Source organism: Lathyrus oleraceus, chromosome 7 (genome assembly GCF_024323335.1).
Source record: "Lathyrus oleraceus cultivar Zhongwan6 chromosome 7, CAAS_Psat_ZW6_1.0, whole genome shotgun sequence".
Lineage (NCBI taxonomy): Eukaryota > Viridiplantae > Streptophyta > Magnoliopsida > Fabales > Fabaceae > Lathyrus > Lathyrus oleraceus.
Genome location: NC_066585.1, coordinates 194,463,340 through 194,473,446, shown reverse-complemented (window position 1 = coordinate 194,473,446; position 10,107 = coordinate 194,463,340). Strand labels below are relative to the sequence as shown.

Genomic DNA, 10,107 nt, shown 5'->3' with positions numbered 1-10,107 from the left:
GGTATAAGGGTAGAGGCCCACAAACTCCACTGGGGATATAAATCACCACAGGGAACAGAACTCTGTTTGGGATAAAACCACAACAGCAGAAAATCCACCGTCGACCAGATCGAACCACAAAAGGTTACCACTGCTAGGGGGAAAAGAGATAGGACTTACAACTACCGGTATGCGGGCAGTAGCCATACTCTGGCGGGAATAACCACGAATTAGGGTTTACATCTACCGAATACGGGGTAGAAAACCAAAACTCTGCGTGGGGATAGAATAAATCACGAATCCGCACGAGAAACCAAAAAATGGGGTTTATAACAGACCACAGACTCTGTTGGAGAGTAGGGACTTAGGATTTACGACTACCGACTATCAGGTAGAAAACCAACAACTCTGGCTGGGGACTAAAAGGTATATAACCACAAGTTCTGCCAAGAAAGCCAGGAAAAATAGGACTTACAACTACCGGTATAAGGGTAGAGGCCAAAATCGACTCTTGCGGAGGAATGAAAGGTGTATAACCACAAATTTCGCCAAGAGGACAAGGAACAATAGGACTTATAACTACCGGTATAAGGGTAGAGGCCCGAAACTCCGCTGGGGATAAAAATCACCACAGGGAAGCACAAGAAACAGACGACAAATGTCAATTCAGGAAAGATCCGAAAAGACAGACTGAATCAAGACACGTCCTAATGAGGATACAACTCAAATAGGAACCTCCATCCCAATATATGTGTTGGGAGGAAACGGAAGAAACCGTCATCCACGAGGGAATATCTCAGTGGGGAACTGCAGAAGGACAGACAGACATTTTCTGCTTATGGGCTGACTCTATATGGAGAGATTTAACACCCGACATCTGCTTAGGAAGATCTATAAAGATCTACATCCATAGCAGGGAACAACAAACAAAGGATATATGGCAAAAATGCAACATGAATATCTGAATGTTTCATGAATATGCATGCGTATGCGTGATTTATGTTTGATGAATGCTGACAAAACAGACATTTCTAACACAACAGTCCAGGAATCAAATGTCCGGTATTATACTTCCAGGGGAAAACCAACTGGAAAGCCAATTCTGCTGGAGATCTGTAAGCTATAAAGCAAAGATCTGCGGGTACTGCTGGAAAGCAGAAGCAAAAGAATCAGAGATATCAGGAGAATACCAAATCTCTGAGCAATGGATCAGCGGTCACCCCAAATGGGGCACAGAAAGTCACAACAGGCAAAGAGCCACAAAGACAAATCTGTCGGGGAACAAGAGAATCAACATCCTGCAGGGGATCCTAGCAACACTGCTATGGAAACGGATCCAACATAACTCCATTGGGGAACAACCCACCGAGGGAGCAAAGGTCACCCGGATAGAGTTTGGCTGCACAAGCAACTCTACTGGGGATATCAGTTACTCTCTTGGGGAACAACCCACCGAGGGAGGAAAGCACCAAACAAGTAGATTCTGCAACAAACCACTCTACTCGAGGCGAACACACATCTGATGGATCACATCGGTAGATTCTGCAACAAAATCCGCTCTACTGAGGATCGAAGAGTAATCAAGAAATCAATACAAACTCTGGATGACGGAGCTATCAACCGACCATACCGGGGATTGAAAGAGGTTCAACAGGCAATATTGCCACAACAACCGCTCTGCAGACAAATGCTGGAGAAAGATGGATGAAAATACTGGGATATCAACCTCGGAGTAGGAAAATAAATCCTGCTCTGCTGAGGAGAAACAACACTCTGATAGAGAGAAAGTAAACAACTCCACTGATGACTTTTGCCGGGGAAAAGGTAAAGTACCGGGTATCAAACCACTGACGTCTTCCAAAAGGAAAGCGACCGTGCTGAGAAAACAGACAAATCCGCTGGCAACTGCGCTAGGGAGAGTGACAACAACTTTGCTCGCGACTTGGACGGGGATATCGATAACTGTTCTACTCACCAAGGAGGCAAATAAGGTCTGGGCATAGCGACCCACTGGAGAAATTGGCGAGGCACTAAGGTGGCAAACCATCAACCGCCGAATATTCCACAAGGAAAACATCCATACTGAGGGAAAACTGTTGTTGGAGAAAACTGGAGCTTCAACAACACTTTGCTTGGGGAATAACCCCACCAACAACTCGACTTGCAATTATGCTGGCGACTCACTTGGGGAGAAATACGGGATACGGGGATATCAACCCACTAACCACAAATATTCTGAACAACTGAGCAATCAAGCCGGAGAGAGACCACTGCTGGAGAACAGACTGAGTCTTCAATACACCACTCTACTTCGGGGAGTCAAAATCCACGGAAGCTCTGCTTAGGGAACAACCCCAACAACAAAATCTCAGCTTGGGGAACAACCCCAACAGTCAAATCTGGAGAAGAAGGATACAAACCAAACCAGGAGTATGAACAATGTCTTACCTGTTGGAAACCATGCCACCCTTGGGAGAGCACTGAGAGATTCTTTGAGTATCCTTTTATCATTGTGAATGTTCACTTTGTTTAAAACAATAATCTTTGAAAAATTTTGTTTTTAAAACAATGATATTTTTATCGATTAAAACATGCAAAACATTTGTTGAATTGAAACAAATAAGAGTGCAAAGAATGGGATAAAAGCTCAAATTTATTTGATGGAATGGTAGTCTGCAAATGGCAAGACTCCATGGATCTGTACAAATTTGAAATCAGTGATATATATTGGAAGAGGGCTACATTGAACATAATGATCCTTTCTCTACCAATTTGAATCTCGATGTATTCGAAGCTTCAGTTGACGACGAATCGAGAATCCTCTGACGAAAAGACAGCTGGTGAAACAAAAAGTCTCGTCAGGATGCAGTTACTTGCCTGATCCCTAATTTTTGCCTAGATTGCCCCAGGGTGAGGTACTCAATCTAGCGGGATGCAAATATGATTTTTTATCAAGTCTCTAACTTTTGCCTGGATTACCCTTGCAGGTTTTCCACCGAGACGCTCATTTTTGCCTAAGCCGCCCTTTCGGGTTTTCAACTTAGCGAACTATTCTGTTTTTCATTTGCATATACCTTTTTTTTTTTTTTTTAGGCAAAGTATCTCTTAACTGCATCTGGATTCACAGGACGAGTGAAATCCTCCCCATCCATTGTTGTAAGCATCAAAGCTCCGCCTGAAAAGGCTCTCTTAACAACATATGGACCCTCGTAGTTTGGAGTCCACTTGCCCCTGGAATCGGGCGCGAAAGACAAAACTTTCTTGAGCACAAGGTAACCTTCTCTGAACACACGAGGCTTGACCTTCTTATCAAATGCTTTCTTCATTCTCTGCTGATATAACTGACCATGACACATGGCAGTCAGTCTCTTCTCTTCGATTAAATTCAGTTGGTCATAACGACTCTGAACCCATTCAGCATCAGTCAACTAGGGACTTGAGGGTATCATTCTTTTATTTTTCTATTTGAAAAATTTTTCCTGATTTTTCATTGCATTTTGATTTTTCACCCTCTTCTCTTTTTTTTTTTTTTTTTTTTTTTTTTTTTTTTTTTTTTACATTACATTTGTAATGCCCCAGTTTGACTGGTTTGCTGATTCTCATGATACAGCTGAATGAGCTCCTTTTCATTGCTCACGTGCTCGGGTAATCTCATCAGGAATCCCCTTCAACATCATCTTCCTCTGCCTCGAATACAAAGAGTTCAAATTTGGGAGATGGCGTTGGATCATTATGTTCAATGGGTTTAGAAATCCCTGCACAATGATTCTGGATAATGGAAACTTTTGAATTTAAACAAGCAAATCATTTATGCAGATGAAAAAGCTGTTTTATTGTTTTTCAGGTTTTTTGTGATCACTGATTTCATGCAAAAAGCAAAAAGTGAAAACTAATGGAAAAACAAATGTTTAACAATGCATTAATTGAATGAAAACATCATTGTTTTAAATGTTGCCAACAATGTCATCACTTCTCCTTTTGGCATGGGAGAAGGGTTTTAAACAAAGTGAGCATTACTCTGATCTCTGGATAACTGTAGGAACATCCACAGCGACCCAATTGTGGCAGACACCACCAGGAATAACAAAATTGCTCATATCCTCTGCATCTTTTTCAATGATAGCAGCAGCTTCCTCTTCAATAGGCTGATCGTCATGGATGAATCCTCCACTTGCGAACAGACCGTGCTCCTTATATGCCCCAGAACAGTAGCCAATGCCAGCCCGGGATTTGATCCATCAAAAGCACTTTTGGGGAAAATTCCTCCTTGAATTCACAATTCACTTGCTCAATCTGATCCATCAATCTGGAAGAGCTGGCCCTGGTATAATACCGGCGAGGTGCGTCTCCAGAATAAATGAAGATCGCAGGGTCAGACCACAGGACGGGAGACCGGAACAAAACACCCGCTTATGCAAATGATGCATGAAGTGTTTATGCATATGCTTGTTTTTTTATTTCAAAGGAAACTCAAGGGTTTTATTTGCAAACTTTGAAATATTTAAGCATTTTGATCGTATATGAGAATATCTCATCAGATACATCAGGTGAAAATTTTTTCCCGGTTTTTTCATGTTTGAGAATTTTTGCAAATAAACTCCTTTGAGTTCCTTGAAAATTTTCTTTTTATCTGATGATATGGATGTAGATGAATGCGTGAATGCATGAATGCAACACTCACACTCAAGGATCAAGCAAAGCACACCAAACAAAGGTCATGGGAAAGCTCAATGTATCCCTAATATCAATCATCCATTTTGGTGGATTTAGGTTTTCACCTTATCGACACCCAAGTTCCATTGATATTAACGGTACGTGAACCGGCTCAAACATCCTTAATATCAACCAGCCGCTTTGGTGGATTTTAGGTTTTACACCTGATCCGGGATCCATTGATATTAACGATGTTTGAACGACTCAACCACGAATCACGGGTTTGCTGAGAGTCACGAGCATGGAGTCTCGGTTAAGAACCACCCAAAGGGAATGTACTAGGGTTTAAACCTGCCAGACATGTTCTACCAGAGGTTCCCATAATCATCGTCCCATCTCTCGAATATTATCGGAGGAACGAATACTCGTATTCCAAGAATATTCTCAAGAGAAACTCTTATGAGTGTAGTATCGCGTAACAATCGTATCAGAACTTACATCTGAACGACCTCCGCACTACGTCCTAAAAATAGGCCAAGATGGGTTTGGTAATCTAAGGTCCTTGGCTTCTAAGGCACATGATTGAAAGAATAATGCCTAACCACAAATAACTTGTGTGACATTATTAATCCAACATGACCTCCACCAAGTGAATGGACTCGCAAGTCAACTGGCTAAGGACTACTCCACACCAGTCGACAAGACTATGCCATTCTCCTATCCTAGAGTGCACTCGAGTTCGGGTATAGAACTCATCTCACGGAGATCACCAAAGCAAACAGCATTTGTATATCAAGCAATTCAAACATTACAATCAATACAGTTATCCTAAATTGTACAAAAATATGTCAAATAACAAATAATAATATATCATACAACAAGGGTGAAAAGTAGGCAATACCACCAAGGATAATTTTCCCCAGCAGAGTCGCCACTTTTCTGTAGCGGTGTATTCGTTACTATATGATCTATCAATTAAATCATAAGCAATGTATACAATGAATATAGAGTCGCCACCGCACTTTTATTTATCCTAAGGACTGGTTAAAAAGCGAACAAAAACCTAAGAAGTTTTACACGTAGAAAACCAATAAAAAGATCAGAGATCGGGGTAAGGGGTAAATTACGCAATGGGAAGGTGTTAGGCACCCAATGCGTCCTAGGTACTCCTAGGGAGCCCTTTTCACACTTGTTGTTTGAAAATTATTATTTGTCATGACATAAGTATTGTGCAAACACGATTGGGATGATGAGGAAAGAATGTACAAATTAATTATTGGGTTTGAACGGATGAACCCGCTGCCTACGTACCTTCCATCAAAGGTAAGGATCAAAACGCCGTAGTTCGGCTAAAAACTTCCAAAAGTTAGTTGATTCAATTTTAAAACACAAGCTTAAAGGTCTTACGTTACCCACGGGAGAAAACTCAACCTTGTATAACAACTAGTCCACCATGTGAGAAAAGCTTCCACTTGCCAGAGAGGGGTTAACCCTATAATAGGCAAGGAAGACTTACACTTCATCTACTAAGGACAAATAGGTGAGATTAATATCAACCAACTAGGGTAAATCAAACCTATAGCTAATGTATAAAGACTTAACAAGCATGGACAAAGCCACAAAATCACTTGAATGGGTGAAGTTATTTGGATTATTTACAAAAAGGTCAAAGTATGATTAAAGTCAATTCAAAATGAAGTATTTACAAAAATGAAGTTTGGAAAAATCATGGACTTAAGGTCCAAGTTTCTACTTTGGAAAGAAGGCGAGAATGTTTGCACAACACTTATCTCAGGTTTTAAAACATGTGTGAAAAGGTAGGACACAATGGGATGAATGGATAATGGTGGAATGTAAAACTTCTTAAGCGGTTCGCCTCTTGAAGTCATATAGAAGATGACTCAAGTGCGTCCTTAGGAATAGGCTACAAATGAGCAATAATCTGAACATGGTAACAGATGAAAGTAAATAAAAGCGGATACTGGATGCCACTCAATGGTCTTATACCTGTCTCCTAAAACAAGCAAGGATATCAGAAGCCACTCTATGGACTTACACTAATCTCCATCAGAATAAAACAGAAACAAAACAGGGAAGTCAACTGCCAATCTATCTGGACTCATGTTAACCTCCACAGTATGATCCTAGGAGTACAAATGCCACATCACAGGGACTTACAATGAATCCTCACATACACAAATAAATGCACTAGGCAATGGGTATGAGTGACCAATGAGGTCTTACACTCTACCCCTTCCATGTCATGGGAACAGATGCCACCTCACAGGGACTTATAACTGGTTCCTCAATGGGTAAGCAAACAATGTCACAAGGACAAGGACATGAACATGCACTAATAGCAATCAAAGGTAAAATGCACAATGGCAATCAAGTAATCATGTATGATGAATCAAATAATCAATCACATAAATTCAAGTAGCACACGCTATAACCATTCATGAGGCTCAAGCAAAAGTAAGGCATTAAAGCCATCTGGAATAGGGTCAAAGTCGCTCTTAACCTGGCCATTGAGGGGCTCAGGTGAAGCAGATGAAAGGATATGAGGGGTGTGCCTCATTGCTTCTATCTCATGTCCGAGAGAGCATGTAAATATAAGAATGTGGGGGAGTTCAGAAAGATGGAACTCTTTCCCCAATTAGACTCGATAGATCTTGGGTATGGATCTCAATGCTACAACCATGTAATGGGAGCAAGGAGAAGACTCACTGAATAGTGGGAGATAGGCTACTTATCTCTACCTTCCACCAATTGCCTCAAAATGAGGACTTTTCCTGCTTGGGACAAATATAAACATACACAATCAATGCCTCTTAAGGAGGACTTCAGACAATTTGCCCGGTCAAATAACGGACCGGGTCTCCAGACTACATGAAGAAGAAGGTTTTATACCTCAATGCAAGTTGCTATTTAAGCAAAGCAAAGCAAGTTCTTAAGAGAACTGAGCGACTAAAGGGTACCTGGAAACAATCAAGTATAATCAGCATCCCATTCATAAACAGACAACAACATAAGAATCAATTAACACATTACAATTATACAAATAATAGTGTGCATAGCACAAGGCTCACATGAACCAAGTTCAAACATCCTACAACAAATAGGTTAGTCCACAAATGTCAAATAAGACAATCCAAGATGTGGAACAATTTCCTTAATCCTTAACTTCTTAACCTGAAAAGGCACAATCAACTTCAAGTGTAAGTAACATGACCACTAGGACTAGCCTAGGGTCAAAAGGATGGAAAAATCCTAAAACAGCAACCAATTCCTGATTAAAATCAAGTTATCTCACTAACAAAGGGATCCCAATTGGTCCCATATTCAAACTATGCTCCTATTTCTAATTATGCAACCTAGAAGGCAAGAGGTGCAAAGTTGAGTCTCATACAAACAACCAGCAAGATCATATCCAAATAAATGCCAAAATGGCACCAAAAAATCCACAAAAATTACATTCTAACCAGAAGACATTCAGCAAGTCACATATTAAATTTCAAGTCATTTGGACTAGTAGATCAATAGGAATTAATTAAACATGGTACAGCATGCAAAAACTACCTCAAATGAAGTCTACAAGTGTACACCAACTTCAATTAGATGGTAAACAGCAATGGTGCATTATAAATCAGTGAGACCAAAGCCAAATGCTACATTAATGTGTCAGGAACTATGCTATCAATTTTCATGTCCATTGGATTAATTATGAGGATATGGCAACATATATACAAAAGGTTACACCAATGAAACTCTAACATGCTAGGCAGCAAGGAAAAATATGGATCAAATAGAAAAATGGATTATAAAATCCACAAAAATTAATAGTGATAGCTAACATATCAAATAAACTTCCTGCAAAAAATTAGGGCCATTGGCCAATGGGAAGCATGGTAAATAATTTGATGAATTCAGCATATCAAACTATGTCACATATATACATGTCCAACTTCAATAATTCATATATAATAAACCATAGGCTAAAAAATTCCCAAACCTATGTCAAAAAATCCAGAAGGATGTCAAGAATCCATATCTCAATTTTCACTTATTTTGGATATAGCATGTGGTTTCTATAATTAAATGGTAACTCATATGGAAATATGTACACATCAAAAGTATCTCTATGTCAATTTATATTTTTTCCAAGCACTATTTTTTATTTTGTATCTAAAAAAAAGTAGAGAAAAAAATGATGATTAACAAAAAAGGTCTTGCATTTTTTGGATGATTATTGTTGATTATATGAATTTTTGAAGTGTTTAAATAATTATTGCAATATTTGTTTAGATTTTATTAGGATTTATTTACTTAATTGAATGACAATGGTACAGAACGTAAACATGCCTTGCCAAGCCAAAACGCGGCGTCTCCACTAAACGACGTGGCGCTGTATGATTGGCCCTGGCAATGAAGAACACGGATCCAAATTGGAAAGGGACGGAAACAGGATCTACAGAGTAATTTCCAGAAATTGTTGAATGTTCATCGCCTGCGTTCATCAGTTCTTCATCTGGAAATTGGGGTTTGATCAAACGTCCATGGAAATACATAAACCACATACCGGTCGAACCGGTTTCTCCTCAGGAATGCAAATACATAATCAATTTCATCAATCAATCAACACACAGCTCGAATCGAAGGAAAAGAAAAAAGGTGACAAAACCTAAATCATGAATTTCTCCCTCAATCTTTAACGAAATTACAAATCACAAGCTTCTACATGATCTACGAGCTACAATCTACAGCATCCCTAACTCAATTTTTGAAACGGTGGTGATCGAATCTTTCACTTTCTTGAATGCAGTGATAGCTTCGGCGATTTGCAGGGGCTCCAATGGCGAAACAGATATAGCCAATCGTCGTGGAAGGTGATAGGTGAAAAGAATCCAGCTCAAGAACGCTTGCATCATCAGATTTCCTTAACTGCCATGGATGAGCATCTTCACGACAGTCGCGAGATTGCCGGATTTTCCAATCAATTCCTGCAAACAGAAACTATACAGCACCTGTAGATGATGAATTCACCATGGAATTGTACAAAGATTAGTAGAAAAATGCTTAATTGATGAGAAAGTGCTATCAAAATTTTTTGGTAAAATGGGAGAAGAATGAGAGAATGGCTTGGGATTTTCTGTTATGCTCTGGAAAATGATTAACCAACCTGCAAAATTCTGTTAGATTAACCTTATATATGGAATACTTAATCCAAATTTAATTATAGTTAAACAAAAATGGATTAGTGTAAGCATGTTTATGTGTGAATTTGGATCTTTTGCCTTTGATACTTAGAAGCAACTTCTGCAGAATTTTCCCAATTGGAACAAGTTGCAAAAATCATTTTGAAGCTGATTGCATAGGCATTATTTCCCAATTCCTCATATTTTCAATTTTGGACGATTTTGCCCCTCTCCTTAAATTGATTCACTTCAAAAATGGCATTTTGCATGGAGTCTTTTC

General features: G+C 39.5%; 1 long non-coding RNA gene across 1 annotated transcript; it reads left to right on the top strand.

Annotated features, from left to right (window-relative positions):
- The first annotated feature begins 9,172 nt into the window (after window positions 1–9,172).
- LOC127105414 (uncharacterized) lies at window positions 9,173–9,895 on the top strand. Its single transcript, XR_007794997.1, has 2 exons — window positions 9,173–9,303; window positions 9,455–9,895. It is a non-coding gene; the product is annotated as an uncharacterized LOC127105414 (long non-coding RNA).
- The last annotated feature ends 212 nt before the right edge of the window (window positions 9,896–10,107 follow it).